At 41.6% G+C, this 26972-nt stretch overlaps 1 long non-coding RNA gene across 1 annotated transcript; it reads right to left on the bottom strand.

The window, feature by feature from the left end:
- Window positions 1–1474: 1474 nt before the first annotated feature.
- Window positions 1475–16016, bottom strand: LOC116972818. Its single transcript, XR_004411894.1, has 3 exons — window positions 16006–16016; window positions 7692–7695; window positions 1475–1571 (listed from the first exon to the last, which is right to left on the bottom strand). It is a non-coding gene; the product is annotated as an uncharacterized LOC116972818 (long non-coding RNA).
- Window positions 16017–26972: the final 10956 nt, after the last annotated feature.

Raw genomic sequence — 26972 nt, forward strand, 5'->3', positions numbered from 1 at the left:
GACAAGCTAATAACACATTTTGTTTTCACAGCTAAAACTTCACTCTGCAGGAATGAATTTGGGATACTATTCTTTACAGCAGCAAGGCATTCCAAGAGAACCTTTCATGAGAGGAATAGATCAGGTAGATGCACAGAGACTCTTGCCCAGAGTAGGGGAATCGAGGACCAGAGGACATAGGTTCACGGTGAAGGGGAAAAGATTTACTAGTAATCCGAGGGGTAACTTTTTCACACAAAGGGTGGTGGGTGTATGGAAAAAACTGCCAGAGTGTTTCTTAAACGATGGGATAGTCTCTGCCTCAACTACCTCTAGTTGAGGCAGAGACTATCCCATCGTTTAAGAAACAGTTAGACAGGTACATGGATAGGACAGGTTTGGAGAGATATGGACCAAGCGCAGGCAGGTGGGACTAGTGTAGCTGGGACATTGTTGGCCGGTGTGGCCGAGTTGGGCCGAAGAGCCTGTTTCCAACATGTATCATTCTATGGCTTAACTTGCTAAATGCCCTTAAAACATGGAAGGAGGAAAGAATGCATGGGCACGTAGCTTAAACAGTCCTATTGGTAAAGGCAGCCTAGGTCAAAAGGCATGAGACACGCTGTGGCATTAGGAAAGAAGGATCGTAAAATGACCAAAAATCGGTAATTTATTTTTTGTTTGTTTTTAGTTTAGTGTACAATCAAGCTGTTGTGTACAGATAAAGGATAAAGGGTCCACCATTTAGTTCAAGATAATGTCCAATGAAGTCAGATTAAAGATAATTCAAAGGTCTCCATTGAGGTAGATGGCAGGTCAGGACCACACTCTAGCTGGTGAGAGGACGGTTCAGCTGGGATAATAGCTGGGAACAAATTGTCCCTGAATCTGGAGGTATTCATACTTCTGTGCCTCTTGCCTGATGGGAGAGGGAGGAAGAGGGAGTGACTGGGGTGAATCTGATCATTGACTATGCTGGTGGCCTTGTCAGGGTATCATGATGTGTAGATGCAAGGGCAGTTGGTTTGCTTGATGGCTTGGGCTACATCCACAACTCTCTGTAATTTCCGGCGGTCTTGGATGTTATAAATAAATTGATTATATAAAATCACATGGAAGACATCTGCCAACACAAGGTGGAAGAACGAGGCTCTGAGTCATAATATTTGTGTCCCCCATTTTTAATTGGGGCGTCTGGGTCAGAGTGGGTCTGATGTTTACTTATACAGTCTTATACAGTCCAGAGAAGCCTGTTCTTTCTGTTCAGAAAAGAATCACTCCTTTTTCAGAGAATGTTTATTTCCCTCCTTACTTGTTAAAATATTTTAACTTTATTTATCTGTGTACTGCAGATGGCTTGAATGTAATTGTGTGTTGTGGCGGCTCCCAAGGGTCGCGCCATTTCCACTATCGAACCCCTCGGCACGGGAATGGATGAGTCCGGGGGCGGCCCTTAGCTACAGGTACAAAGGGCAGAGGTTTCTCCCTCTTGCAGACTCGTCTGGTCAGGAGAAGGACAGCGAATAAAATACCTCCCGAAACACCTGGCTCCTCGCCTTCATTTCGGGATTATCTTTGCGCTACAGTATAGTCTTTTCTTTGACTGGATAGCACACAAACAAAACTGTTTCATTGTACCTTGGTACACGTGACAATAATAATCTAAACTAAATTTCAGCTTAAGTTATTATATCATTATTTGTTATAATATGCTGTGTGTTTATAAAGAAAACTTGTTGAGAGCTGAATGAGGTTTTTTTTTAATGATTAATCAACATTTTTTGATTTTCTAAGATGCTGCCTCTTACATCGCAATAAATAACAATAAAAATAGAAATAGTAGCAGATTTTCTGAATGCATTCAAGATAATTACAACTGTAACCACAAGCCAATTGAATTCATTATTGGTTCCATTATCAGTTATGAAGTGGTGGCTCTCTTAAATTTTGGCTTTAAGCCTAATTTTGATTAGATGAGGAAGAATTTGACTGCAAGAGAGTAGGTCAGTTGTGAATCTATAGCCCAACAGTGGAGCTATTCAAGAAGGTAATGAGGAGATCACACAACCAGAATATAATAGGCAGAAGGGGCACTCTGGAAATGCAGCCATGTCCATGAAAATGGTTTCAAACTGGTCTTAAGCATAAGGAGAAGGGACAAAGCATAGTAGCAAGAATGAGAGCTGGAAGGATTATTGCAACTAACAAAAGAAGAATACAAGGGAAGAATAATGAAAGCAAAGAGTATGGAAAAAGGACTGATGTTATTAAAAGCAACAATGGAGATTTTTTTTGTAAGTACATGAAGTTAAAGAAAGTGGCGACGTGGGTATTGGACTTACTAAAAGCTGTTTTGGTACAATAAAGTAGAAGACTAGGCTGTGATTAAGCAAGTAAAAGAATATTTTACTTCAAACTCACCATGGAAAAGTTTACAATGGCAGAGGTTTGGGAAGATCAAATATTTATGAAGGGAAACACTAATAAGGATTAGTATCAAAAGAAAAACTGAAATGGATAAATTAATGGTTTTAGAATTACACAAACCTCCTGGTTTCCATTGGCTGGGATTAAGAGAAATGAACACAATAACTGAGAGTAGGTTATGTTACACTTTGGTAATTTGCATTCTCAGAATATAATTTTGGCTATCAGGAGTACAGACTGTAGATTCAGAAGTTGAGGTCAAACGAGCATTGCTAAACATCGTATAGCACGAAATACACAGATACCTTTTAAGAATAAAGCAAGAACATATGCTGGAAATCTAGTAATGACCCTTAATAAGCCAAAAGTAAGTTACAAGGCAGGAGTGACACAACTAAGCCACTGCAGTTAAGCTTATACATTTGTGACTTAAACAGTAGGAAAGAATATAAGCAACTCCTCATTTAAAATAAGTGAGCTTTTGATAATTTGAAGGTTAAACAAATCAGTAGAGTAATTCCCTCATTCGGGTTAATCCAGAACAAGGGCCATTGCCTTAAAACTTAATTAAACACGGTGAAAATCAATTTAGGAAAGAAATATCAAAAGTGATGATAACGTGACATGCTCTGCCCCATAAGGTATTGAATTAAAGTTTATGTAGGCATTTGGTTGCAAAAACTTATTTATTTGGGAACCAATTGCACCGAGAAATATTAATAAAAACAAGCATTTAAAATTGAAATGAAGCCTTCAAGAGGCAGAATACTTAATCCTGCTTCTGAAATCAGGATTTATGTCAATTCTTCCTGAATGGCCAAACAATGTTTATCTTGTGGTCCTGTATTGACAGTCAATCCTGCAGTTCATAATTGCCCCAACACATCTGAATGTTACACACGAAGGGAACGATGATCTAATCCTCTCCCTGTTGAATACTCACCAGCTAATACTTTATATTTATATTTTGTAACTCTTCTTGAAATCATGGCATTCTTGCCTTTAACTATATGGATTCACTTTTCATATCTGATCTAACACGTTCCTTTCAGGTTAAAATGTGACAATCTGATATTCAAACTAATCACTTGGATGACAGCTCACCTTCGCCCACAGGCCATACCATCTGGGAAAATGTTACAGATGCACTAGTGGCAGTAATTCATTTTCTCCATTTATTGATTTTATGAGAACTGACACGATTCACCTTTCATTCTACATTACTTGCAAAAGACATTGCTTTATGTATGTCACCTGTTCCAGACAGAAGATTTTGCATATAAAAATAGAGACACAACCAAAGTAGGATGTCAATCTGCTTATAGATTCATTGAAAGCCTGATGTATCGGTAAGCGGAAAACATAGAATGTTGGTAATCTGTAGCCTTCAACACCAAGAATAATGACCATCCATCTGTGGAATATTTACTCGAAGACATCTGGGGAATTGGTATCCAAAAGTTCATCGTTTTTTTTGGATGAAGCATTCTGCACTACTGTGCAAAATGTATTTGAGGGCCATTTAATATGAGCAGAAATTAATTTACTTTTAAACTCTAGCAATAAGAATCTTGAAATTTTAAAGTTGGAACAAGATAGAATGGTGCTCAACTTACAAACTTCCTCTGTTTTTGCTGCATGGAAGGTTTCTGTTGTCAGATGCCTGAAACAAAAACCTCAAGATGTCATGTGGAAGAAAACACAAAGGCAGGGTGATCTTAAGAAAGGATTCCGTTTCCTTACAAATGAATTACAAAACGAAACCTGTAATACTCAGTTTATCTGTTTCCCTGATAGACTACATTAAATTTAATAACCTTGTTCTCTCGCAGTAGTGGCAGTCAACCTCATAAGAGTTTATCAATGTTACAACAATGTTGTGATGATTTTACCAGAAAACAAACACAGCTTTAATGCACATATGTGGCAGGTGAGAGTTTTTTTCATCACGTACTGAAGTGACAGCCAAATAAAAAACATAGCTTTACACAACCATCTCCAGTGGAAACTGAGAATTAGACATGTCTTCTCCCAACATTGAATTTAATAATTTTCTGCAGTTGCTTTGACGATAGGCATCAGCTCCATTCTTCTCCCTGGCATGTAACTGAATCTGAACCAAGCTATTAATAATGTTGGCATTGTGTCTCAGCCCTAAATGGGTTCTGCGTCTCATACCCTTGTCATGGCCATGAGCTTTCACATTCACCTCTGCCCTAGAGACCATCATGTGCTCTTGAAGATAATAATCAGATTAAAGGAAGTCAGCGATCTATAGTCCATTTACCTAAATCAGATATCAGAAACTAATTCCAACGTTTACTATTTATTTGATCTCAAAAGATAAATTACGTTTTCCTGTTTTGAGAAACAATCTATAAAAGTGATGCTTCGTGCTGGATATCATTGCCCAAGTTACAATTATTAACACATTACTGCCTTCTGAATGTCCAATTTAAAAAGAAAATGAAAAGGATGTCTGTGAACATAGTTGTAACGGGGTATTTTACTTCGGAGTCACGTGAGTGACTACGTGAAGAGCCCGCTCAGCACACATGCGCGGCATTGCGTTCAGCAGTGCAACAGCGGCCGCAGCGGGAGTCAGGCGCTCCCGCTGCAGTTTAAAAGACGGACCGTCAGGTAAGTTACTCTGAGGTCGGCTTTTCTTTTGCAAGGAGAGCCTTCTGATTTGTTTTTCAGACATGAAGAAAAGGCTCTCGAAGAAATCTGTCCCCCGCTCGACTCCGACGGAGGAGTGTTCCATCTGTGGGGGGCAGCAGGCGGTAGGACCGCTTACCCGGCGCTCCGCCATCCCCGACACTGGGCCGAGCCCAGCCCCGCTAGCGCCTGAGCAGCGGACTGGTTGTATAGCCACCAGGAAGAGCATCCGGCCGGTGGTTTCCGACTCGTCGGATGGGGACGTCTCACCACCCGTTCGGGGGAGAGACAGCCACCTGAGCCGCATGGAGCGGCTCCTGGAGCAGGTGCTCCAGCGAGACTCGCTGCGTGAGGGGCAGTCTCGCAGGGAGAGTTCAGGCACTCCCTCCACAGTGCCTTGTGCACTGGCCATCGCTTCCTCCTCACCCGAGGGCAGCTTTGGCGACCAGGACTGGGCTGGTCAGGAAGAGGGGATGCTGGCTGAAGAAGTCGGGAGTATGCAAGGGGTGCAGGACCAGGAAGAGCTGCTGGGTGTGGTGGACCGCTATGTGGCAGCCCCACGTGCAGGAAGGCCATTAGAGCCTAAACTAGCGGCCAGCATTCACCACCTCTCCAACTGGCCCCTACAGGAGCAGGTGGTTAATGAGGCCTTAGAATTGTACACAGCTCCAGAAAATTGTGAGTCTCTCAAAGTGCCGGCTGTCAACAGCCAAATCTGGGGGCACGTCGGGACAAATATTCGGAACCAGGAGCTGAAACTGCAGCGGATCCTCAGGCTCCTGACGTCAGCCATCACATCATTTGCTCGTTCTGAGGACAATATGGAGATGACCACAAACCAACTCTCGCTCTGTTGTGCAACACGCAGTTCGAGATAAATAACCTCCGTAAAGAAATTATAAAACCTGCCCTAAATCCAAAATTCGCGGGGTTGTGCAAAACCCCAGCCACTGAGCCAGACACACTGCTCTTTGGCAAAGACCTCACGAAAAAAGTAAAGGATATGGAAGAGGCCTCTAAAAAACTTTCGGTCTCATGAGGGCAGGCCCCGGGATGAGCAAACCCAAAACAAAAAATACCCAAGCGGCAGCACCCCACCGCGTCCACCAGTCGACATCTACCCTATGGGACTGGTGAAAGCTCAGGGTCCGCATATCACCACCTGAAGTCTTTTTTAGACCAAGGCCCAGAGCGGACCCCATGGAAAATGCGCCACCCCCAAACATCACCGCCACGTCAGACAACGCGCAAGACTCGCTGGTCTGGGAAGAGATAGAAGAAACACCCATAACCATGGAGGTAGGTGGGTCTGGTTCCTACCAGCATATAGAAAGTAGGGACGCAATACTAACAGGGGGGAGATTACACCTGTTTTAGGAAGCATGGGAGGCTATCACGAGTGACAAGTATATACTCAATAGCATTAGTGGATACAAAATACAATTTATACTAGAAAAATTGCCACCAGTTCAACATTCACCCCAGAGGGTCTTTTCCCTCTCAGTTAAAGAGAAACATGAGGGACAAGCTGAACTGGTGAGACTAATCACTAAGGGTACCATGGGAAAAAACAAAACATGAACCCTTGGAATTTGTGTCAAATATATTCACTAAAACTAAAAAAGATGGTGGGTGTCGCATCATCATTGACTTAACTTCACTAAATATGTTTGTTAAGTATGTACATTTCAAAATGGAAACGTTTGTTACTGCCAAACAACTGATTTCCAAAGGATACTTCATGGCAAGCATTGACCTCAAAGATGCTTACTATTCAGTACCCATTCACAAGGGTCATCGCAGATACCTGAAATTTACCTGGATGGGGCAGCTATGGCAGTTTAAAGCATTACCCAATGGGTTAATATCAGCCCCAAGATTATTCACCAAGATACTAAAACCAGCCCTGGCAATATTAAGAAGACAAAAACATATGGTCATGGCATATCTTGATGATATCTTAATAGTAGGCAAGACCATGGAATTGGCATATCAGCTGTGTCAGCTACCAAACAGTTGTTCGAAACCTTGGGATTTGTCTTACATCCAGATAAATCTAAGTTGAAGCCATCCACAACCATGGACTACTTGGGCTTCACAATTAACTCAGCCCACATGTCTGTAACTTTGCCAAAACAAAACCTACTGAATTGGCACAATCATGCAACAATTTAATGGTCAACGAGCGACCAACTATTCGACAAGTAGCAAGAGTAATTGGGGAAATGGTAGCAGCATTTCCGGCTACACAATTTGGACCTTTGCACTATCAAAACTTACAAAGAGCAAAGGTACAGGCACTAAAACGACATGCAGGTCATTATGATCGTATCATGAAATTACCCACTGAAGCAATATCAGAACTACAGTGGTGGGCAGAAAATGTTTGGCATAGTTTCAGCCCTATCATCATCATTAACCCTACTTTAGTTATCCAAACAGATGCCAGTGCTCAAGGCTGGGGAGCGACTAACTCCATATCCAGCACAGGTGGTAGATGGACTAACCTAGAGTCATCATTACTACTTACACTGGGCATTAACTATCTAGAGATGTTGGGTGCCTTTTATGGTTTAAAAGCATATGCATCCAATATGCATCACTTGCATGTACGGTTACAAATAGACAATACTACGGTGGTGGCCTACATTAACCATATGGGCGGCATAAAATCGATATCATGCAACAAATTGGTCAACACAATTTGGCAATGGTGTGTCGAAAGACATATTTGGCTATCAGCAACTTACCTGCCAGGTAAGCTAAATACAGTGGCAGACACCAGGTCACGCAAATTTAATGACAACACCGAATGGATGTTAAACCCCAAAGTGTTTGCAAAGATTATTAAGCAATATGGCATGCCAGATATCGACTTATTTGCATCAAGGCTAAATCACCAGGTGCCTATGTATGTCGCTTGGGAACCAGACCCTGAGGCAGCAGCGGTAGATGCGTTCGCGCTGGATTGGGGAAATTTCTTCTTCTATGCATTTCCTCCCTTCTGCCTCATCAGCCGTGTACTACGCAAAATACAAATGGACTCTGCTTCAGGTATTTTGATAGTACCCGACTGGCCTACACAGCCATGGTTCCCATTACTCCACGACATCCCTCCGAACATCCACAAGAAAACAGTACTTGTCCAGCATCAAAAAGTGGGAGAAGTACTGCTTGGATACAGGGACCACCTACTCAACCGCTACAGTTACCAACGTACTGGAATTCCTGGCGAACCTTCACCACGATGAAGGACTCAGCTACAGTGCCTTCAACACAGCTAGAAGTGCCCTGTCTGTCTATTTAAAACAAGCTCCAGGACAACAGGCCATGGGGTCCCACCCGCTGGTGGTCAAACTAATGAAGGGTATTTACAACTCTAACCCCCCTAGACCAAGGTACACCCATATATGGGATGTCAGTGTGGTCCTGACATACCTCAGGGGATGGCCACCAGCCAGATCCCTCAACCTGGAACAATCTACGCTCAAAACACTCATGTTGATGGCACTTGTATCTGCAGAGGGTCCAGTCACTACACCTATTGCGACTGGACAACATGATCACAGCTCCAGACCAGATCTCTTTCATTATCCAGGGACTGATCAAACAGAGCAGACCAGGAACACCTAATCCAGTCGTGGAATTCCGGGCTTACCCGCCAGAACCACGGTTATGTGCCATGACCCACCTACTGTCCTACATAGACACAACCAAAAATATTCGAGGGAGTGAAAAAGCCTTATGGGTCAGTCATAAAAAACCTTATGGTCGGGTGACGAGCCAAACCATTTCGAGATGGCTCAAGCAGGTGCTAAAAGCTGCTGGGATAAACACTAACATGTATAAATCTCACTCCACCAGGGCAGCATCCACGTCAATGGCCAAAAGAATGGACGTGCCTATAGACCACATCCTGGCTACAGCAGGATGGTCGGGGGAAGAACGTTCAGAACTTTTTATAATAAGCCGTTGGCAAAACCTGCTTTATTTGCAGAAATTTTTTTACAGACTGCAAATATTTAATTTAAGCCCAGGGGAGCAATTTAATTTCTTTGTTGTTATTGTTAAAAAATACCGTTGTGTTTTTCTACAAAAAGATTCATTGGTTGATTACGATAACACACTACTTCCCTCAAGGACTTCGGCAATGAGTGAAGTAATAACTGTTACACGGTTTGAAATCGCAGAGCTTTAAAATCTTCATGTAGTAACTCACGTGACTCCGAAGTAAAATAGTAAGATTAAACGAGAATTTACCAGTTTGAAGTTTGATCTGTATTTTATGAGGAGTTACGATGAGGGATTACATGCACTCCGCTCCCACCCTCAATAATATGGGTCAAACTGATAACTGATGTCTCCTTTTCTTTACTATGTTTATTTCAATAACTGTCTATCTGTGATTCCACACCGCTGCTTTGAAGTATGCCGCGCATGCGTGCTGAGCGGGCTCTTCACGTAATCCCTCATCGTAACTCCTCATAAAATACAGATCAAACTTCAAACTGGTAAGTTCTCGTTTAATCTTACTATTATTTATGTTATTTCTTGCAAACTGTGCTATTCTAACTTCGATTTAAGAGTATTATAGCCATTATCTGTCATGCAAGTCTATTGTAGTCTTCACATATTTTTAATCCAGTTTGAAAGATGTTATTTTGACTTCAACAAATGTACTGCTGCCCTAATATAGCTCAAATGTCAAGGCTTGAGTTGCTATTACTTTATTGATTCATCACTTAGTAAATACAAGTATTGTGACAAGCAGGGTAAATCCTTTCATACTTTCTGTCACCTGTTCTGGTGCCACTCTCTCATCACGGAGACTATCCATATAATGGGCCACTTTGTATGGAGCAGTTATTCCAAATATATATATATATATATATTTTATGTAACACTGTTTATACTGTATTTATCTGCATTTGACAACATACCTAATCATAATTATGCTCACAAGCTTGTAAAACACATGTTTAAGAATGTTTGCATTTGTAACAAAACAAACTTATTTTTAAAGCCTTCTTGAAGGTTCTCAAATGGGTACAATCTGTGAAAACTCACCATGGTAAGGATGTTGAGAATGGACTGCTCAGTGTGAAGAAGGGTCTTGACCCAAAACGTCACCCATTCCTTCTCTCTAAAGATGCTGCCTGTCCCGCTAAGTTACTCCAGCATTTTGTGTCTATGCTCAGAACACAACATGTTTTAACTTGTATAAATGATGTAGCAATACAATGTGCATTGAATGTAGTCTGTGGTTTAAATGTCACTATTTTCTTATTTGGTTTGGTGAATTACTACAAAATTGCACTATAAAGAAAACTCAACCACACAGTAATTCTAGATCAGTGTCTATTGGTTAGAATTAAGAAACAAGGCAGGAGGTATTATGCTACTGGGTATATAACATAGGTCACCAATAATGGGAAGGAAATGTTGAGCAACATTGCAGGCAAGCTTGTTGAGGATGCAAGAACTACATCATTGTGATAAAGGGGGGTTTCCGCTGTCTAAAGTCCAGGTTAGATTATTAACTGTAAATGACAAAGCTGAAAACAACAGATGAGAAAATATTCTTAATTATCATCAAATGTTGCAGTGGGTTCAGTGCTGAAAAAAGAAATCGGACAATGGAACACATATCAATAGGAGAGAAAATGGGGAAAAATGACTGCAATAGCACAAGCATTAGCATTGTTATAAAAAAGGCTAAAATAGATAGGGGCATCAAAATTTAGGATTTGAATTAGTTTGAACTAGTTGGGAAATGATAACAGCCCATGTTTACGTGTTTTGTGACCGCATTAATGATCTGGAGCAAGGAACGGAATGTAAGATTTGCAAGTTTGTTGATGATATAAAAACTGGTAGAAGGACATTTTGTGATGAGGATCCTAGCAATTAAAGTTTAATGTGGGGAGGTGTGAGGCCATGCATTCCTGGAGTTTAGACATTATAGGTTAATTGGCCTCTGGAATTGCCCTGAGAGTGTAGGGAGTGAATGAGAAAGTGAGATAACATACATATGAATGGGCGATCGATGGTCGGCCTGGCCATGGCGGTGGGCCAAAGGGCTTGTTTTCATGCTGTACCTCCAAAATAAACTAAGTTGTCTTTACCTGAAAATGATTAGTAACATTGGAGATAGTTCAAAGGAGATTCACGAGTTTGAGAAGGCTGTCCTATCAACGCAGGCTAGACAGTTTGAGTCTGTATTCCTAGGAGTTTATAAATTATAACTTTATTCCAATGGGACTTGTCAGAGTAATTGTTAAGATGTTTTTTTCTGACTGGGAGAATCATGAACAAGGGGACATGGGTGCAAAATAAAGGGCAGATCATTTAAAACTTAGCTGCATAGACATTTCTTCTCTCAGAAAATAGTGAATCTCTGGAATTCTCTAGTCCTGTGGGTGGTGGAGATTGTTCGATATCTTAAAGGTGGAGATAGATAAATATTTGAAAGATTGAGGTATTGAAGATATGGGGAATGTCCACAGAGGAGTAGCTGAAGCCAGCAGAGATCTGCCATGATCATATTGAATGATCGGGCCAGCGTGAAGAGCAGAGTGGCCTTTTCCTGCTCCTATTTTCTTGCCTTCACATGTTTAGGCATCTTATCATTTCTAGGCTACATACTTTTCCAGAAGAATAATAGTGTGCTTTATATCTGAAATCTCATACTAATCCTAATAAGTCTTTCTAAAAAAGATATAAAAGGGATGTAAGAGTTGATACTTTGTAAGATTCACTGCCTGTTGACGGTGGTAAACAGAATCAATCAATGCCTTCAGAAGGGAATTGGAAAGGCATTTGAAAGAAAATAATTTGCAGAGCTTTGGGGAAAGTAGCAGAATAGGGACTGATGGGATCACTTCACAGGCCATAGACTCAACATGCCAAATGGCTTTCTTCTATGCTGTTACAATTCTCTATGATTTAATGATGAGCTATAGTGTGTAAGACCTGCAGCTTGCAGGTAGATCATTCTGCCGGAATAGTGTCACAGGATATGTGCAACATGCACACATACTTAAGGCCTCACCTTCAAGCACATTGAATTCCAGAGCATAATTCCGCTACCAAAAATAACCCATTAGCTAAAAAGGGCTTTAAAATAAGCAATAGGATAGTCATTTCTAGCTACCTCCTAGACATGATTTACGGTGCATTTTAATATATTTTCACAGTTTTAGAGGAATATTTTGTCATATTTTAATTCATAGCAGGAATGGTAAACCAGTTCAAAATAATGGGATAAATAGCTTCCTTTTAGATTTGAATCAGTTAGGAAATTATGATTTAGATATTAAGGGGCATAATCAAGAAAAAGTTTTCCCTAATTTGGCATGATCTATAGAACACAATATGGAAAAGATTGAAATTATCTCCTTTTGTGTACATGAGAGAAGGAAAGCAATTTTTAAATTGTGAAAAACAGTGAGAAATTGGGTGGGGTTATTGTTCAAAAGTACTGAAGGAGAAACTGCAGATAAAACAACCAATTAAGAGAACAAATTATATGTTAGCTTTAATGCAAGATATGAGCTAAACGCGAGCAGGTGGTACGAGTGTAGATGGGGCATTTGCACCTAATGGCCTATTTCCATGCTGTGTGTTTCTATGACTCTATGAGTGTTTGAATACAAGAGTAAAGTAGTCCTATTGCAATTGTGCAGTGCATAGCTGAGCTTTGGACTCCTTGCCCAGGAAAGGATGTACTTGCTATACAGAGACTGCAGCAAAGCTTAGCTAACACGTGTTTTGGGAAGGCAGATTTGATATATGAAGAGTGATCTAGATTTGAATTCTTTTGAGTTCATAAGAATAAGAAGATATTTCTTACAGGGCTCAATAGGTTGGATTAATGCAGGATGTGGCCCATGTCAGAGGAGTCAAAAACCAGGGGTCTTTTTCTCGGAACAATGTATAGTTATCTTAAGATTGAGATCAGGAGAAATATCCTCATGCAAAGAGTGGTAAATATTTTGAAATTCTTTGTGGAACTTGAATTCATTCAAAACAGAGAGTGATAGATTTCTGAATAATAAAGGAATCCAGAGATGTGGCTGAAAGAACTGGATGACCTACTCCTGCTCCTATTTGTGAGGACGTTAGTTGGCAATCTTAATCAGAAAGCCCACCTACTCTGTATGTGAGAACTGTAAAATAAATGCCTGCTGTTGGTAATGATCCTTTAACATGCAATTACTCTGCACATGACAGTTATAGGCCTTGTGAATGACTGGTTGCTGGCTGGGCTATGTAGGACTCAGCTTCCCTGAGGATTCTTACTTTTCAATGAGCTTTCTGGCTTCAATGCAACTCGCCTCCATGCAGAAATCTGAAGAACAGCCTTAAAGCAAAGGATGGCTGAAGTAGGCTTCATTAAATTAATCCTTTCAAGTTTCTTTGTAATAATGTCCAATGGGAATGCAATCAGAAAGGAGTGTAATAAAACATACGTTATTTACACAGTGGTACGCAGGTAACTGGAGAGAGAGAGAGAGAGAGAGAGAGAGGGAGAGAGAGAGAGAGAGAGAGAGAAAGGGAGAGAGAGAGAGAGAGAGAGAGAGAGAGAGCAAAAGGAGACAACATAGACCATCGCACAGGAACAAGCCGTTCAGGCCACAATGTCAATGCTGAACATAATGCCAAGACCAACTTCTCTTTGCCAGCAACACAATCAATATCCCAATTCCTTGCACATCCATGTGTCTATCCAAAAGCCTCTTAAATGCCACAATTGTATCTGCCTCCACCACCATCAATTCCAGGCACCCACCACCTTCTGTGCAAAAAAACTTGCACAACTACCTTAAACTTTGTCCCTCTCATCTGAAAGCTATGCCCTCCAGTATTTGATATGTATTTGTGAATAATTTATGAATACAAAAAAAACAAGGCACCAAATACTGAGTCGATGGAACCCCACTGGTGACAGTCTCCAAGGCATAAGGAAGTAAGATGCGTAAATGTAAGACAACAAAAGAAAGCAATCTTGTGTCCAATTTGCCATCCCACAGTGGATCTTTTATTTATTTTTTATTCAGGCTGCCTTGAAGGACCTACTCAAAAATATTGCTGAATATCATACCTCAAACACACTGCCCTCAAATCAAATTAATTAGACAATATTTCCCCTCAACAAATCCATGCTGACCACTCCTGATTACTGTTTTTCACAATAAAGATTTATAGTTTCGAAACATAGAAACAAAAAATAGTGCAGGAGTAGGCCATTCGGCCCTTCGAGCCAGCACCGCCATTCAATATGATCATCGCTGATCATCCACAATCAGTACCCCGTTCCTGCTTTCTACCCATATCCCTTGATTCCGTTAGCCCAAAGAACTATATCTAACTCTCACTTGAATACATCTCTTAAAATCGACTCCAATAACTTGCCTACAACTGAAGTCAAACTAATTCAAATCTAATTATTCAATTTAGTCTTTCCTTTCTATTCAAACAGCAAGAAAATGTTGACAGCTCTCCAATTCTTTGGAAGGAGTCCTGAAACCAGGGATGTTTGAAACCTTGAATTTTGAGCCGCCACCATTTCTTTCATGTATCTTTTAAGAACCTGGGATAGATTTCAAACATATTCATTATTCACTAAATATAACCCTTCAATATTTCAAACACATCCTCTTCAACTGCAACATTAACATCACCCCCTTTTTTTGTTGACAGCGTCAAAGAATTTTGTTAAGAGCATTACTCATATCCTCCGCCTCCACACAGGAGTCATCTTTTTGGTCTTTAATCAGCCCAGTTTTCTCCTTATTTGTCCTCTTGCTCTTTATCTACTCATAAAACATCATTGGATTTTCCTTTGTATTACTTGCCAACACTTGTCATACCCTGTCTTGGCTTTGTTAATTTCTCACTTAATTTCACATCTACATTTTCCAAAGCATTTCACATCTACATTTTCCAAAGTATTTCACATCTTTGGCTGCCTTAAGCTCTTGACGTCTAATAAAAGCTTTCTTTTGTGGTCTTACATTTATGCATCTTACATTTTATGTCTTAAGCCCCTGTCCCACTTACGTGTCCTTGGCATGCTAATTACGTGACCTCGTAGTCGCGTTGAGGAGCGACGGTCCCGCGAAGGGCGCGCGCGACTTCATGCGTTCGCACAGACGTTTGGAGCGCGTGACGTCATTTGAAGATGGACACAAATGCAGGAGTAACTCAGCGGAACCGGCAGCATCTCCGGAGAGAAGCAATGGGTGATGTTTCGGGTCAAGACCCTTCTTTCAGACTGAAGAAGGGTCTTGTCCCAAAACATCATGGATTCTTTCTCTCCAGAGATGCTGCCGGTCCTGCTGAGTTACTCCTGCATTTTGTGTCTATCTTCAATTTTCTTGGCCCCGCTCAGGGAGTAGAAGTGGGGGCAGATCCGGACCGCAACGGCCATGAGCCCCAGGCCGAGCTCGGCGATCGTTTGCCTGCTTCTGCTGCTGTTAGTTTCAAAGGGCCTATTTCTTACCTTGCCGGAGATGCAATTATTTTCCGGATCGCATCTCCGGTCGCTTTGCGGCCAACCATTGATGGAGCTGGAGGCCTCCTTGGACTGACCTTGAACCCCACCGCGGGGCGTGGACTTAACATCGGAGCCGATCCCTTGCCTGGGTTCGCTCCAACTGCGGCCTGCAGATTTTACATCGGGAGCTCGCAGTCTCGGGAGAGGCTAGACGGGAGCTCCAACGACGCAGAGGTTCGAACAGCCCCGACCCGGTTTCCGATCGCCGGTGCGGGGGAGCTGACATCCGCCCGATGCAGGAGCTGATTGTCCCGATGCAGAGGGCCCAAACGCTGCCGGCTACGGGAGTCAAGATCGTCCCGTCAATGGAGGGCTCGAGGCCCCCTGACCGCAGGAAAACAATGAAAGGAAGATATTTTAACTCTTTTTTCCCCTTCCATCACAGTGAGGAATGTGGAGGAGTCACTGTGGTGAATGTTTATGTTAAAATGTGTTTTGTATGTTCCGTTGCTTTTTATTTGTATGACTGACTTGGCAAATGAAATTCCTCGTATGTTGCAAAACATACTTGGCTAATTAAGTGTGATTGTGATTGTGAATGTGATTGTGATTGTAGTCATATGGAACCTTAAATTAATGGCCCAACCTTTGCAGTTGCAGTGATAGGTAATCTGTGTTCTTTTCAGCATGAAACTGACTGCAACTTGCAGAGAATACTGATGAGCAGTTAAAAGTGGTTTCTGCTCATGGTTAGGCTGCATATTTTTGCAGTATTTTTTGGGATGTTTTTTAGAAATCAAAGCATTTCTGGTGATTAAAAAACAACTTTTATTTTTGTAAAAGAGTGATGGTCTCGACCCGAAACGTCACCCATTCCTTCTCTCCGGAGATGCTGCCTGTCCTGCTGAGTTACTCCAGCTTTTTGTGTCTATCTTATATTTTATACTTTGATTGTTTTAAATGAAGTTTTAAACCTTACCTATTGCACATAATTTGTATTCAACTACTTCTACAAAAAGCAACTTTTGAATAAAGTATTTTGTCAAGGGATTTCTGTGGATTATTTTGCTTCATCTGTTTCCTCTGTTCTTCAAGTGGACTGTTTTCTTGAATTCATTGTTGTAGCCTTTCTTTCACTGCACCCTGCTGATACAGAGTTATCGATAGGGATCCTGATTTTTCAACTGCTAGTCAGATTGGTCTTTACATCCTGATTTACGTTCAGAATAATGTCTCCGCTACTGGGTGCTAGGGATTCCCTTCAAAATGTCACCTGAGGGCAAGGAAGATCCGAGAAGGGCAAGTCATTTAATTCTTATCTCTAAATCTTGGTGGACAGTTTCTTCAAGTGGCCTTGCCAACCCAACAATAGCAAAGCCAAATTACACATAGTTGGGTAAATTACAAAGTAGTTTCCTCAAATAATGTTTAAATGTTGTATACATGCTAAGGAATTTCTCTGCCTTTTAATCAATATAAAATTGATTTTGCTTGCAGGTCCTTCTTTAGACAGATTGTAATATGGCTCAGCTATGTGCAAAGTCATGATAATCTGTTCATTGGTTGGTGGCTTTCTTTCTTTAAGAACTATTTCATGAATGAAAGGCATTAAAAATGGTGCTCAGAATTTACCTCTCAGTCTACAATACCTCGAGTTGAAAATGGTCATTGCCACTTATTTTTTTAACTCAGCAATTAGATTATTCAAATTTTCTCCTGTTTGTTTTGTGTATGGATATTTGATGAAATGTTTGAGTAAATAGAATGTAAATTGAAAACTCTGCTCTGGAAAGAAATGTAAGCATCAAGGTGATTTCATTAAAATATTCCAAATAATGAAAATACCAGGCAATGCTCATGCAGATTGTTTATTTGAACTGGATCAATTAGGGACTATCAGGGAATATGTATTTTGTGCAAGCAGAGAAATAGATTAGAGTGATGGTTCAATTACCTATTGGTGTTGGCTTAATGGCTCAATTTCCTGTCAGGACAAAAGATTTCGGAAGTGACTGGGGCCTGAAGATGACGAAGGGATTGCTTCTTTTTTCCAAGACTTGGAAATTTGAGAATGTTCCTTCAAACTATGCAAGGAAATCTTCTATTGAAAAGCATTACCCCTGTCAGTCAAGAAACTACAGATTGCCTAGTAATTGATGTCCCATGCTTACACATCAGATGGGCAATGATGGAATCACAAATATCCATGCCAATTCCCAGTGGATTCTCAACCAAAATGTTTGGAAATAGGTACTTTCAATTGTTGTTGGTTATTGAGTTCTGGAACAACCTGATAACTTGGACAGTGAGCACAGATTCTCTCAAAAATTTGTCAAGTTTGAAAAGTTCCCAATTTAAAAATAGAAGTGCTGGAAATTCACAGCAAGTCAGGCAGCAGTGGAGGGAGAAACGGGGGTAAGTTTGTGACCTTTTAAACTGAAATCTGACCATTAACTAGAAATGTTAAAACTGTTTCTCACTCCAAAGATGCTGCCAGACCTATTGAGTGTTTCTGGCATTCTGTTTTTATTTTAAAGTTCCAGTCTTAACAGTAATTTGCATTTCAAAGTCCCCAAGTTGGATTGACATTAATGAGTAAAGTGTATATTTGAAATTAATTGAACTACCTCATGTTTATGGGATCCTTTAGATTTACATTAATCATTTTTCAGAGTGTTTGGCATTTCACCAAATTTATCTTTTTCTGAATTAGCCTAAATGATTATTTGAATCTTTTTTTGCTTCCTTCAGGTGATTATGTAGCTGTTTTGGGACTCTTGGTTAGAGCTAAAATATCTGGTAATTTAAGAAAATAATTAGAATAACGGGGCCAATGGACTGAATGTAGGACAGACAATGTAGGGCGGCACGGTGGCGCAGCGGTAGGGTTGCTGCCTTACAGAGACCCAGGTTCGATCCCGACTATAGGTGCTGTTGTACGTTCTCCCCGTGACCGCGTGGGTTTTCTCTGAGATCTTTGGTTTCCTCCCACACTCCAAAGACGTACGGGTTTGTAGGTTAATTGGCTTGGTGTATGTGTACATTGGCCCCAGTGGGTGTAGGATAGTGTTAATGTGTGGGGATCGCTGGTCAGCGCAAACCCGGTGGGCCGAAGGGCCTGTTTCCACACTTTATCTCTAAAACTAAAACTACAACTAAAAACCACACAAGGCCTGCAAATAGAGGGCCTGCTTGTGTGTTTCAGGCCTCAGGTCTGTAGATACCTTCTCCAAAGGCCTATGCATGAGGAACCAACCACAACTCTTTCAAGATGTTGGTTACGGGTTGTACGGAAGAGTGTGCTATAATCTACTATATTGTGTTGTAGTATAATTTGAAAAAAATCACATGTATTTTCCCTTTAAAGACAGCAAGCATGACTTTCCTTCAAGAATAGACAATAGACAATAGGTGCAGGAGTAGACCATTCGGCCCTTCGAGCCAGCACCGCCATTCAATGTGATCATGGCTGATCATCCACAATCAGTACCCCGTTCCTGCCTTTTCCCCATATCCCCTGACTCCGCTATTTTTAAGAGCCCTATCTAGCTCTCTCTTGAAAGTATCCAGAGAACCGGCCTCCACTGCCCTCTGAGGCAGAGAATTCCACAGACTCACAACTCTCTGTGTCAAAAAGTGTTTCCTCATCTCCATTGTAAATGGCTTATTCTTAAACTGTGGCCCCTGGTGCTGGACTCCCCCAACATTGGGAACATGTTTCCTGCCTCTAGCGTGTCAAAACCCTTAATAATCTTATATGTTTCAATAAGATACCCTGTCATCCTTCTAAATTCCAGAGTATACAAGCTCAGCCACTCCATTCTCTCAGCATATGACAGTCCCGCCATCCCGGGAATTAACCTTGTGAACCTACGCTGCACTCCCTCAATAGCAAGAATGTCCTCCCACGAATTTGGAGACCAAAACTGCACACAATACTCCAGGTGTGGTCTCACTAGGGCCATGTACAACTGCAAAAGGACCTCTTTGCTCCTATACCATAACTCTTGTTATGAAAGCCAACATGCCATTCACTTTCTTCACTGCCTGCTGTGTATAGGTTGCGGGTGGGCTTATAAAGAAGCAGCCTTGATACTGAGCAGCTATTCATGTGTTTAATCATAAATTAGCAAAGGAGCAAAGTTGTCAGAATCGATAATTACACATGTACCAGCTGCTCCTTGAATGATCTCCGGGTCAACTGACCAGAATTGTTCTCAAGTATGCAGCAGCGATTATTCCATTGGATCATAGGCCTTTCTCCTGTCTATTTGTTTACATTTGTTTGCAAATCATTTTTTGATATTCTCTGCTCTCGGGCAAAGAAATCTATGGAATCAAAGGATAAAAGGATATATGGGAGAAGCAGATAGAAAATAGGTGTGCTGAGATATGGTATAGTTTAGGTTAGAGATACAGTTTGGAAACAGGACCTTCGGCCCACCGAGTTCACGCCGACCATCGATCATCCGTACATATGTTCTATGTCCTACACATTAGGGGCAAATTACAGAAGCCAATTCGCCTACAAACCTGCATGTCTTTGGAATATGGGAGGAAACTGGAGCACCCGGTGAAAACCCACAGGGAGAATGCACAAACTCTACACAGACAGTGCACGTAGTCAAGATCAAACCCGAGTCTCCGGCGCTGTGAGGTAACAACTCTACTACTGCACCACTGTGCCGCAGGAAACGCAGAAGACGGGGCTTCTTTCCTTCTGGTACTGCTGAATTTAATGACACTTTTGAAATCCATCTCATTGTCCCATCTCACCAGCTGAGGCAGTCGAGACGCAAAGCCACTAAGGCAAGTTGTTGAAGGGGACTGGGGAGCCCTTGAAGTTTGTGATGACGGAGAGGGAAGAATGCCATTGATGGAGGTCCGAAACAATCAGTGGTGGGCCAGAGAAGGATGCAGGGATTCTGCACAGGACATGAAGACAGGGGCTGTGGTAGACATAGGCCTCAGTGGACGGATGTCTGTGCACTATGATGGAAGCACAAAGAGCCTGGAGGGAGCCTATCTGCTCCTCTTGGCTCCCAACCGCTAATGGAAAATCTGTTCCCTTCCTCCATAACACATCCCATCTCTGCAGAAGCTAAAAGTGGCTGGGTTTGATAAGTAACTGGAAAAATAAATAACACCATGCATGGATTACGTTCTATTTTGTTACTGACCATTGCAGGACAAGGGGCTTTAATCAGGATTAATAACTGCATTCATATTTTGTGTTGATTTATCTGGGTAAGGTTTATTGGTCATTCCTAACTGCACATGAAATTGCAATGGTGAGTCACCTTCTTAAACTCTTATAGCAATTCTAGGATTTAATTCATGTTGATGAAGACTGAGATATAAGTCAGGGTAGTGTGTGATTTGCAGAAAATGGTGTTCCTCTCTAAGAGCTAATGAAGATTTGTGGTGGTCACCCAAGATGCATGAATAAACACCACATAGATGTGAGAGAAAATGTATTTCAGGCAATCTTGAGGTGCATTAGCACAGAGGTGACACTGGACCTCAACGTTTTTATGTGGGAATGTTTAGGTAGTGTATATTGCTGATATCGTCTACAAAATAAATCAGTAAAATAAATAAACCTCTCACTTGGATTTTTCCCCCCCAATGTGTTGAATAATGCAGCCTAGTGTGTTCAGACCTCAAAACAGTTCTTCAACAATGATCAAATCCAGTGTAGGGGAAGGGTGTGAATATTTCCTTTCTATAATTAAATCACATCAATCTTAATCTGTTCCACATGTTGCTGTTGATAGCAAGGCTAGCAAGACTTGCAATGTTGTTGTGTCTTTCATGGCCTTAACTCATCCCAATGCATCTTACAGCAGCCTGTGTAAGACAGGAAATATAATAGCCAATGTATGCAAGCTTCGACAAGCCGCAGAGTGATAAGGATCAGACATTATTTTTTTGATGTTGACCGAGGAACGAATATTGGCCAGAATTCCTCTCTTTTCCAAAGTAACCTCATGAGATACAGACGTCCACCTGAGGGACAGACGGAGCCTCCGTGGCAAATGTCATTTAGGGTGGCACGGTGGCACAGCGGTAGAGTTGCTGTCTTATATTGCTGGAGACCCAGGTTCGATCCTGTCTATGGGTGCTATCTGTATGGAATTTGTGCATTCTGCATGGATTTTCTCCGGGTGCTCCGGTTTCCTCCCACACTCCAAAGACGTACAAGATTGTAGGCTGATTGCACCCTTACTCAGGATTAAACCCGGGTCTCCGGTGCTGTAAGGCAACAGCTCTACTGTCACGCCACTGTACTGCAGCAAACCCAGAAACCTAATGGGCTTGGTAAAATTGTCAATTGTCCCTAATGTGTGTAGGATAGTGTTGGTGTGCAGGGATTGCTGGACGGCATGGACTCGGTGGGCCGAAGGGCCTGTTTGCATGTTGCATCTCTTTAGCTGTAAGTAAACCAAACATTGCAGCACTTCCTGAGAATTGCATGGGAGTCCATGGCTAAATCATTGCACGATCATTGCAACACTTCTCATCTTCATGATTTGCTATCATGCGTATTCACTTCAAATCTACGAACAATATATCAAACTGTTAAAAAGTTATAAAATAATAAAAATAAACTGAAATGATGAAATGCAAAAATATTCAAATAAGTTTAAAAAAAGAAAATCACAAAACACTGGCAGTTTTAATCCTTTGCAACTTTGCAATTCTTCCTTTACGTTGAAATGAAGGATGCAACTCTTCCAGTTTTGGTCCTAGCTGTTTTGAGTGGAGTTCTCAAAATAAATGCTGTGGGATTACTTGAGTTTTGTGCTCAATCGCTGGAATCCACGAGGAGGCAAATGTTGGAGAGCAGCCAGCAAAACATCACTGAATCGCTGTCAGTAAGTTTGATCCTTCCATGTTCATGCCCACCGGTGCAAAATTCCTTGCTGGCAATTAATCAGGAATTGCTTGAAGTTCCCCACAGAACTGCTGGTAATTCCTAACAAAATCTGCTCCAGTGCCCTACAGGATAGTGATATATTGAAATTAATAACTAATTCAGATTAAATGTATTTTTAAAAAACATTCTTGCAGATTCCTTTTTAACAACAACATATTTTTCTAGCTATGAAACAAAACTTGAAACCAAAGTTCATCTTAATTGTAACTCAGACAGCACATGACTTCAGATTCTGGATGAACAGAGGCTCTTAAGAGCTCTGCTGTTTAGCAGCTGGAGACCTGAAATGAATCAGATTCCACAGTTTGTGAACAGTACCAACAATCAAAGCATTGTGGCCCGGTCCCTGATGACCGTTCATTATCATTTAAATACACTCCTTCGCAGCACTTTCAGGGAGTTGTCAGGCAGGTTCAGTTCCAAGAACACTCAGTAATATTCCGCAGTAAAAACTCTGTTTTACACTCATTGTACTCACTGCCGTGAAAGCTTGTGTTACAGCACATCTGATATTATGAACTTTTGGGAGGGTCAACTGGTGTTGGTGGATTCTCTGTGAAATTTGACTATTAACGCTGAAAACTCACTGGGTCAGTAAAGAGCTGCATTTCACACGGTGACAGAAATGTGTCAGAAATGTTGAGAAATGACAGGTATATAGCATTTAAAATGGAGCAATGCAATCGGAAAAAGAACAACACTGCATGGCCATGCCGACAGGCACATATAAATACAAATGCACACGTACGCAAGGATACATTAGATTTAGGTTTATTATTGTCAAGGCACCATGAAAAGCTTTATTTTGCATGCTTACCAATAAAATTGGAAAGTTCGATACATAAATACAATCACACCAACCTAAATAGAGTGAAGGGAAAGATACAGAGTGCAGAATAGAAATGAAAGTATTCACACACATTCATGTCTGCATACACACGCAAAGACAGGCACTGGGAGAAGGAGAATTATATGTTAAATAGTTAAATGGAAAAAGAAATGAGTCCAAAAAACGGGAAAAAAATATGATATATTTGCTAAACTGGTAGGAAGGAATGATCCAATGAGCAGAATATTACACCTTTATGAGGCACAGAAACATGTGAATAAAGTTGTAGTTAAAAATAGATCACGGAAAAATCAAGTGAAGGAGCTCAGGTTCCTGAGAGAAAGAATGACAGAGGTGGCGCAGCGGTAGAGTTGCTGTCTTACAGCGCCAGACACCCAGGTTTGATCCTGACTATGGGTGCTTGTCTGTATGGAGTTTGTACGTTCTCCCAGTAACCTGCATGGGTTTTCTCCGGGATCTCTGGTTTCCTCCCACTCTCCAAAGACGTACAGGTTTGTAGGTTAATTGGCTTGGTGTAAATGTAAATTGTCCTGAGTGTATGAAGGATAGTGTTAGTGTGCAGTGACGAAGGGTCATAGAAACATAGAAACATAGAAAATAGGTGCAGGAGTAGGCCATTCGGCCTTTCGAGCCTGCACCGCCATTCAATATGATCATGGCTGATCATCCAACTCAGTATCCCGTACCTGCCTTCTCTCCGTACCCCCTGATCCCTTTAGCCACAAGGGCCACATTAAATATAGCCAATGAACTGGCCTCAACTACCTTCTGTGGCAGAGAGTTCCAGAGGCCGAAGGGCCTTTGTATCTCTAAACTAATCTAAAGGTGCAGTCCTCTGAACCTATTGTGAGTCAGACTTAGTTGGTAAAATAATAGCACATTACTAGCACCTACTGTTATTGATGCAGTAGATCAACTTTGGGTAAAGGCCAGAGAATAGGAATGAGACTGCAGCTATTCCTCTCACTGGGCTGTTGCCAGCACAGTCAACAATTTAGCAACAACATTCTTTGTAAGAAATTAACCAATGCAACGCTTTAAGAAGCCTAATGGCAGCAAAATTACAACACAAAGAAAAACAACCAACTTTAATTTTGGTCCTCAATTTCAATCATAATCCCAGCTTTTAAAAAAGAGAAAGATGGCTTCCACATGCACTGGGGCTTCCTCATTGGAGCATGTAACTGAGCTTCTGGAGTCTGCTTAATGTTGCTACTTGCTCATGCCAAGTTTCCATCTCCTCAGATTTCCTGTTCTTCTCTGCCTTGCAAATATCCTAATATATTTTATTATGCCACCTAACAACATCTTCCACTCATTTACACTAATCCTATTAGGATGGTCAAAAAGGCTTTAGGCACATTGGCCTTCATCAGTCAGAGTATTGAGTATAGAAGTTGGGTGGTCATGTTGCAGTTGTATAAGACGTTGATGATACCACATTTAGAGTATTGTGTTCAGTTCTGGGCACCATGTTATAGGAAAGATGGTGTCAAGCTGGGAAGGGTACAGAGAAGATTTATGAGGATATTGCCGGGACCTCGATTCACCTACTCTGGGCAAGATACTCTATGTGCATCTACCCGATCTATTCCTTTCATGATTTTATACAACTCTATAAGATCACTCCTTTTCCTCCTGCGCTCCAAGGAATTGTCCCAAAATACTCAACCTCTCCCCATAGCTCAGACCCTCTAGTCTCGAGGTGAATCGAGGACCAGAGGACATAGGTTTAAGGTGAAGGGTAAAAGATTTAATAGGAATCTGAGGGGTAACGTTTTCACACAAGAATGGTGGGGGTATGTAACAAGCTGCTAAAGGAGGTAGTTAAGGCTGGGACTATCCCAACTTTTAAGAAACAAACAGGTATATGGACAGGACAGGCTTGGAGGGATATGGGTCCAAGCGGGCAGGTGGGACTAGTGTAGCTAGGAGATGTCAGGTATGGGCAAGTTGGGCCAAAGGGCCTGTTTCTACACTGTATCACTCTATGACTACATTAATCTCATTTATTATAGCCCCCACATTCTTATCAACTCTTCTCCAATTTTAATCCTTACATACACAGTGGGAGCTGTTTACAGTAGCTAAGCCGCACATCTTTGGAAAATGAGAGGAAGCCAGAGTACTTGGAGGAAACCCAGGTGGTCACAGTGAAAACATGCACACTCTACGCAGATAGCACCTGAGGTCCGGATTGAATTCAGGTCTCTGGCATTTCTAGGCACTGGCTCTACTAACTGCAACACTCTGCCATCCTTTTATACACATTTTAACTTGCTCACCCTTGTGTGGGTGCAGAGATATGTGTCTGTATACGTGCTTCCTGTTCTAACAAGTGTTCACACTGGAAATTTTATTTGTACTCCACATGGATTTTAACCCTGTGACAATCGACCCACGTTTTCTATTTAAAATGTTCACACATTCATCAGCCCAGTGGCGCAGCTGCTAGAGCTGCTGCCTCACAGTGTCAGAGACTGGGTTTGATCCTGAAAAGTAATTGTCTGTGTGGAGTTTGAATGTTCTCCCTGTGACCCCAAAGGTTTTCTCCAGGTGCTCCGGTTTCCTCCTGCATCGGGAACAAAGGGGGGGGGTGGGGGACCGGGCCTGGGGGGGGGGGGGGGGGGGGTGGGTGGGGACGTTGTGTACTGCGGGTCCTGGGCATGGGGTGGGGGGAGAAATGCAGAATTGGGGCAAAAAAAGGGGTACTTTGTAACTTTACCGGTGCCCTTTACGTTGCAACTCTTTGTATGCCTAGGTATGCAAATCTAATCTCATCTAATTCAGCTGCATTTTAAAAAAGTGAATAACACGATGCAAACAGGTGAACATTTACGGCTTCCATATAATGAAAAGTTAACACAGGTCAATGTAAGTTTGACTGTGCAGTTATATTGAGAAATAGAAGCTTGTAAATCAAGTTGATCTTACTTTCACATGCACAAGCACAGTGAGGTACAAGTACAAATATGGCCATATTCAACATACACTCGTGTCAGATCCTCACCTTGATCCGTTTATAATAAATATGCATTCAACACCACTGAATACAAATGTGATGTTTTATTCCCGCCAACGTGTGTCACCTGACATTTCTGATTCAATGTAACATGTGATACATTTCAACACAACGTCAGTCACCATTCCAATACACACATACATAATAAAAGTGCTTAGACACATTGCAGGTACCTTGTTCTTTGGAGATCGTCTCATATCTCACCTTGCACTGTTTCTCCATTTCTCTCTGGATTTGGTTGACTGTGCCCCGATTTATCTCAGTTATATTCCGAATGATATCTTTGCAGTTGCAAATGTTTCTTTGGACACTTTTGGAGAACTGAGCAATCCCTCTGTCCTGCGGACCTCAGTTTGCTTTCCTTGTACACTGATGCATGCTCGTCCCTTCAGATTTTTCTCTTCATGTACTATTCCTTTGTATGGTGTCCTCAGACTCTTCTTCTTCTGCACTGCTCCTCTCCACTGCTTCCGTTTGAAACAATAATTTGTGGGCCTTACCACTACCTTTCTTTTTGAGACCTTCTATTTGGCTTTGACATCATAGAGTCATTGAGTGATACAGTGTGGAACCAGGCCCTTCAGCCCCTCGCCCACAC

This window comes from Amblyraja radiata, chromosome 5, assembly GCF_010909765.2.
Source record: "Amblyraja radiata isolate CabotCenter1 chromosome 5, sAmbRad1.1.pri, whole genome shotgun sequence".
Lineage (NCBI taxonomy): Eukaryota > Metazoa > Chordata > Chondrichthyes > Rajiformes > Rajidae > Amblyraja > Amblyraja radiata.